Here is a 7,610-nt window from a genome sequence, read left to right on the forward strand (position 1 = left end):
CTGCAATTAGACAACAGAAAGGATTAAAAGGCATCCAAATCAGCTAGGAGGAGGTTAAACTTTCACTCTTCACAGATGACATGATACTCTATATGGAAAACCTTAAAGATTCCATAAAAAAAAACTGCTAGAACTGATTCATGAATTCTGCAAAATTGCAGGATAAAAAATCAATGCATAGAAATTGGTTGCATTCCTATACACCAACAATGAAGTGACAGAAAGAGAAATCAAGGAATCGATCCCATTTACAGTTACACCAAAAAACATAAAATACCTAGGAATAAATCTAACCAAAGCAGTGAAAAATCTATACAGTGAAAACTATAGACAGCTTATCAAAGACATTGAAGAAGACACAAAGAAATGGAAAAAGATTCCATGCTCTGGATAGGAAGAACAAATATTGTTAAAATGTCGATACTACCCAAAACAATCTACATATTCAATGCAATCCCTATCAAAGTAACACCAGCATTCTTCACAGAGCTAGAACAAATAATCCTAAAATTTGTATGGAACCAGAAAAGACCCTGAATAGCCAAAGCAATCTTGAAAAAGAAAACCAAAGCAGGGGGCATCACAATCCCAGACTTCAAGCTATACTACAAAGCTTTAATCATCAAGACAGTATGGTACTGGCACAAGAACAGACACTCAGATCAATGGAACAGAATAGAGAACCCAGAAACAGACCCACAAACGTATGGCCAACTAATCTTTGACAAAGCAGGAAAGACTATCCAATGGAATAAAGACAGTCTCTTCAGCAAGTGGTGCTGGGAAAACTGGAAGGCGACTTGCAGAAGAATGAACCTGGACCACATTCTTACACCATACACAAAAATAAACTCAAAATGGATGAAAGATCTCAATGTAAGACAGGAAGCCATCAAAAGCCTCGAGGAGAAAGCAGGCAAAAACCTCTTTGATCTTGCCCGCATCAATTTCTTACTCAACACGTCTCTGGAGGCAAGGGAAACAAAAGCAAAAATAAACTCTTGGAACTCATCAAAATAAAAAGCTTCTGCACAGCAAAGGAAACAATCAGCAAAACTAAAAGGCAACCGATGGAATGGGAGAAGATATTTGCAAATGACATATCAGATAAAGGGTTACTATCCAAAATCTACAAAGAACTTATCAAACTCAACACCCAAAAAACAAATGATCCAGTGAAGAAATGGGGAAAAGACATGAATAGACACTTCTCCAAAGAAGACATCCAGATGGCCAACTGACACATGAAAAAATGCTCAACTTCACTCATCATCAGGGAAATACAAATCAAAACCACAATGAGATACCACCTTACACCTGTCAGAATGGCTAACATTAACAACTCAGGCAACAATAGATGTTGGCAAGGATGGGGAGAAACAGGATTTCTTTTGCATTGTTGGTGGGAATGCAAGCTGGTGCAACCACTCTGGAAAACAGTATGGATGTTTCTCAAAAAACTAAAAATAGAACTACCCTATGACCCAGCAATTGCACTACTAAGCATTTATCCAAGGGATACAGGTGTGCTGTTTTGAAGGGACACATTCACCCCCATGTTTATAGCAGCACTATCAACAATAACCAAAATATGGAAAGAGCCCAAATGTCCATCGATTGATGAATGGATAAAGAATATGTGGTGTGTATATATATACATATATATATATATATACACACACACACACACACACACACACACACACATACACACGCACACAATGGAGTATTATTCCGCAATCAAAAAGAATGAATCTTACCATTTGCATGCAGCTACTGGATGGAACTGGAGGGTATTAGGCTAAGTGAAATTAGTCAGTCAGAGAAAGACAAAAATGATATGACTTCCCTCAGATGAGGACTTTAAGAGACAAAGAAGAAGAACATAAAGGAAAGGAAACAAAAATAATATAAAAACAGGGAGGGGGAGAAAACAAAAGAGACTCATAAATATGGAGAACAAACTGAGGGTTGCTGGAGGGGTTGTGGGAGGGGGGATGGGCTAAATGGGTAAGGGGCATTAAGGAATCTACTGAAATCATTGCTTCACTATATACGAACTAATTTGGATGTAAATTTTTAAAAAAATAAAAAAGTTAAATTAAAAAAAAAAAGGGGAGAAAGTCCATTAGCAGGAAGATGTCTGGAAAACAAAGGCTGCCTTATTATGCAGATAAGTTTCTTGGGTGAAAACAATCACTGGTAATAGCTCTCTTCCTGGTACCAGCAGGCAGTTGAGGGGGAGGTGAAGAGCTTTTCCTTAGTCTGCTGGGTTTTGATTGCTTAAAACACAAAATAATGTTTATGCCAAAGTAGCCCATCTTGGGGCTGTCTACCCTTTGCCCCTAGCTACCATGTTTCTGTCACTTAGTTTCAAAAATTTTCAACTCATGAGGCAGTGTTTTGAACTCGCAGATGTTCAGACATTTAACTATGAATAGCCCAGATGTTTGGAACCAGGCTGAGCCATGATGGAAATAAAAATTGGCCTAGATAGTCCTTAAGCCAGGAGTGGGTTAAATACCTCTTTTCAGAGGATTAGGGACCTGTTAGTGACCTTTTGACTTGGGATTGTTCTGTAAATCCTTGTTCCAGTATCCCCTGGAGACCACATCTAAAAGGGGAAGAAGAGGGGCGCCTGGGTGGCTCAGTCCATTAAGCGTTGACTTCAGCTCAGGTCACGATCTCGCAGTCCGTGAGTTCTAGCCCCGCGCCGGGCTGATGGCTCAGAGCCTGGAGCCTGCTTCCGATTCTGTGTCTCCCTCTCTCTCTGCCCCTCCCCCGTTCATGCTCTGTCTCTCTCGGTCTCAAAAATAAGTAAACGTTAAAAATTTTTTTTAAATAAATAAATAAATAAATAAATAAATAAATAAATAAAAGGGTAGGAAGAATTGGAGATGCAGGCTGGAAACAAACTAATCTGCAAGACTGTTCACAGGATGGAGGGACACTGCAGGCAGGAGAAGGGAGAGAATCAGACCCCACACCAGGCACCTCAGGCATGGTAGATCCGCATTGGGAAGACTATTGATTTCAGCTCAGGTCATGATTTCACGGTTGTTGAGATGAAGCCCTGCGTCAGGTTGCATGCTGACAACAAGGAGTCTGCTTGGGATTCTCTCTCTCTTTCTCTCTCTCCCAAAATAAATAAATAAACTTTAAACAGATAAAAAAGAAATAAAAAGAAACATTTGCATTAAGAAAGGAACAAAACCTCCTCCCAGGGGTTTTATAAAGATAAGTCTACACAGGAGCTTTGGCTCAGGATAAGGAAAGAAGACTTACGATAAACCAAAAAGTCAGGTGATGCTGTGTATAACATACAGAAGAACAAGGGAGTGTCTAATGCAATTAAGGATTGGGGGAGGACATGTTGAACATGATTTCTGAATCACGAATACAAAGCTGCTTATATGTAAAACTAGGAAATTTGTGACTGGTTATAGAGACGTTCTGCTACATTTAAGGACATTTTGGCACCACAAGAATGGAATCTGCAAGAGAGCAAAAAAGATTATATTTAACATCAAGAAATTCTGGGTACTTAAGGTAAATAAGAATTTTGAAATATAGTAACACATTTAATATAAGATATACATATATATCATATATATATATGTTTATATATCTTATATTCTAATAACCAGTCTTCATCAAAATAGCATTACCAGCAATATAAATAATAGAATAAAGTAACTCTAAGGTAGTGTTTGACTTTATAGTTTCTTCTGCTCATTGTGCTTGTAGTATGCCACCCACCTCCTTCTTACCGGTGTCTTGGGCTAAAGCCATTGTGGGAACATTAAGTGGGTCTTCAAGGGCACCTGAACTCCATGACTTACAGAGAGGAATCCATAATCAACCCAATACCACTATATCTTGCACCAATTTGACAGCATGGTGTGATAAAAAATTGCATTGAGAATTAAAGACGTGTGTTGTGGCCCTAACTGTATGAACGTTGTATTTGGCATTAGGCAGGTCATGACTCCAAAGCTTAACACATTTGTACACCCAGCCTCTCTACAAACGGGTTTCAAGTGTGAAGCCATAAATGAAATTGTTTTGATATCTCTAAAACATGATTGCAGTGCAAAGTGCTCTACTTAATTTATAGCATCACCCACTCATAAACAAGCACCATGCCACGATGAGGGGTCTAAAGCATTCTTAAACCTCTGCATGTCCAAGTAAATGTTAGAAAGTTATGGATTCCTGTGGGATTCTTATTATGTGGTTTCTCCTGTTAAATGATCGGAAATATTTAACTGAAGTAACTGACCAAAAAATAAAAAGGGTTTATTCCTCTAAAATTCCCTCTAGTAACATGTTGCTGACTGTTTAATCATCAGTTTTAAGGGATACTTTTGTTGCATGTAATATTGAGGAAGAAAATTACAAATGCAATTTTGTCAGACCCACCCTCTGTCCACTTATGTAAAGGACGTACTCTCAGTTTAACCATGTGAAACAAACCCTCACTGAAGGTGCAACATAAGGTAGAACTGATCATCTGGAAGCCCGTGGGTCAAGTGGAAAAAGTGGCCTGCGGGGTGCTAAACCCAAAGCCTTTCCCACGCTCAGCCTTGGGCTCCCTCTGTGCCAGTGGGTGACGGACCAGAAGTCTACTAACTCATAGTTAGATCTACCCAACGAAAGACAACCAAGGCCACAGAGCACTGTCAAGTTCCCCCTTTGCTGAGTGAACCTTTCTTTAGGATATAAAGTAACTCTGGGGCACCTGGGAGGTTCAGTCTGTGAAGCTTCCGACTTCAGCTCAGGCCATTATCTCATGACTAGTGAGTTTGAGCCCCACGTCGGGCTCTGTGCTGATAGCTCAGACCCTGGAGCCTGCTCGGGTTCTGTGTCTCCCTCTCTCTCTGCCCCTCCCATCCTTGTGCTCTGTCTCTGTCTCTGTCTCTCTCAAAAATAAATAAACATTAAAATTTTTTTTAAAAAAAGATATAAACTAACTTTTATTCTTCCAGTCCTTTGCCACTTTCCCATTTTTTTTCTTCTAGTCCTTTCCATTTACTTACTGCTACTTTTAAAAATCAGCACTGGAAAAAAATTAACTATATTGGAAGAAGAAAAATAAGGTGACATTTAAAGTCAAGATAAAAATAAAGTAAAACATCTGAGTATTAATAATTTCACTGGGAAATATATACACAAAAGAAAATTATAAAAAATGAAGAAAACATGAGGAAAATGAAGACAAGAATAATGGAATAAAGACAGAGATGGTAAGCTGGCAAAATTTACAAATAAACAAACTCTCGGTGAGAAGGACACTTTTAGTTATAAGAATGAAATCCAGGAATAATCTCAGTAGAACTTAGGCAATTGTGATTGTGTTTCTCTTAAGACTTTTGGATGTTTCCTTTTGCTGTTGGAAAAAAAGAAAAAATAAAAAAAGGAAAGAAAAAAACAGCTAGAGAGTATACTTGGAAAAACAGAGAAATCAATAAACAAAATTAGACTTTGGATTCCGGGCAAACCTATCTCCAAAGCCTGACTGCTACTTATCGGTTAATTATTTGATTTTAGGTAATAAACTTACTGTTTAAATCTCCTGAGTCTCAGCTTGTGACCTGACTCCTAGGGCTGTTTGAAGTATTAAATCATTGACTTATGTCAAGTACTCACTGTGTATCTATGCCTAGTAAATGTTAAAACTGAACTATGTCTTGCCTGTTGTGTCTTCTAAAATGCATTTTTTAAGCTTTACCCATTTTGGATTTCTTAATTCCTACTCAATGCCTGGAGCACAAAGAATATTTATTAATGAACAAAATCTTCTTATGATATTTGAAAATTGGCAGAAACTTATTGGTTCAAAAATGTCAATGATATTTAAGTACTTAATTTTTTTTTAATTTTATAATGGCAGAAAATGTAGTCATAGTATTTAAAAAATGGCTTTAGAATTGTTGAAATACTTTCATTTCTATTGGTGCAAATAATAACGATAATATTGTTTAAAAACCTAGACTTTTGAAACAGAAGATTAACAAGTGTGTTTTGTTTGAAGGTGATAACTTTTCATTAGTTGACCTAATTTCTGCCGATTTAAAAAAAATTCCAAACGGCATGTAATCCAGCAAAGATAATTTCAATAATATAAAAAACATGCACGATTCCACTGCACCTAATAATATCCGTGCTTTCTTTTGTTGACTATAGAACTCATAAAGCTTAATCTTTTTTTCCCTACCGATCATTCTCCTCACCCCCTAAAATATCTAAGGAGACTGATTATTCCTTACCTTTCAGACAGCTATGCATATGATATGTATGCATGCATAGACACACAGATTCCAAAGATATGAAAAATCTAAAGTTTATTTTATTGTGGCTTTTATGTTGTTAGTAGAACTAACACGTGTTAGGGGCACGTGGGTGGCTCAGTCAGTTAAGCTTCTGACTTCTGCTCAGGTCATGGTCTCCCAGTCCTTAGAGCCCTGAGCCCTCTGTGCTGACAGCTCAGAGCCTGGAGCCTGCTTTGGATTCTGTGTCTCCTTGTCTGTTTGCCCCTCCCTCGCTCACACTCACTCTCTCAAAAATAAATAAGCATTGAAACAATTAGATAAAAAAAGAAGTGGCACTTGTTAAAGGAGATGATTTGCAATCTCATACCAAGATATACAAGTCTGAACTGCATCCAGGACTATTTCAAATTGCTGCTTTTGGCTCTGAGCTAAATTTAATGCAGTTGGTCTCAAGATTACTCTCTGCACTATTTTAAGTGACAATACACCTGGAGTACCATCCAACTTGCATTAAACTCTCCTTTTCAAAATGTGTAAGTATAGCCAGAAATGTGGATTTGATTTGAGATACGCTCACATGCCAGGAGTTATACTAATAGTCACTTTACTAGTGTCATGAAATATGACATATTTTTATAGAATCCTGTGTTACTTGAAGAATTTTCACTGCAAGAGCAAGAATGAAGTCTTTTAAAGTATAAAATTGTCCCTTTTCATTATGTATATAAGAATTTGTTTATTTTCCAGGGCAAGGGTCTGCAAAGTCCGACCCATGGGTTAAATCTGGCCTGTGGCCTCTTTAACTTTTTACAGCGTTTCTGAGCTAAGAATGAGTTTTAAATGGTTTTAAGAGATGTGAAATAAGGCCAAAGAAGAATTTGCGACGAAGACCGCATGTGGCCTTCGAGGCCTAAAATATTTACTCTGTGGCCCTAAACAGAAAAATTTGTAGATCTCTGTTCTAGAGTAAATCTCTAACCCATACTTCTATTTAGAGTATGTTTTAACACAATATTTCAAAAGAACAAGAAGATTTTTCTCCTGTCTTCCTGTGGCATTTTGGTGATTCTATATAGCCATAATAGATGCAATTCCTTCCCATTAACACATTGATCTGTCAAATTACCATGATTTATAAAATTAGAGGCTTTTAACTTAATATTTTTATAGCTGTTTCTCTCACTTTGGACCTCATTTTCTTAGTCCATTTTGTTTTAAGTGTGAGAAATGAATGTTGACTCTATGTCTGCACTGGTACTAATGTATACATTTTAAAGGGCTGAATTTAAGCCATAATTTTGCCATGGGGACTCTAAGTAGACATACCAGCCTTCTAAT

This window comes from Panthera leo, chromosome B1 (assembly GCF_018350215.1).
Source record: "Panthera leo isolate Ple1 chromosome B1, P.leo_Ple1_pat1.1, whole genome shotgun sequence".
Lineage (NCBI taxonomy): Eukaryota > Metazoa > Chordata > Mammalia > Carnivora > Felidae > Panthera > Panthera leo.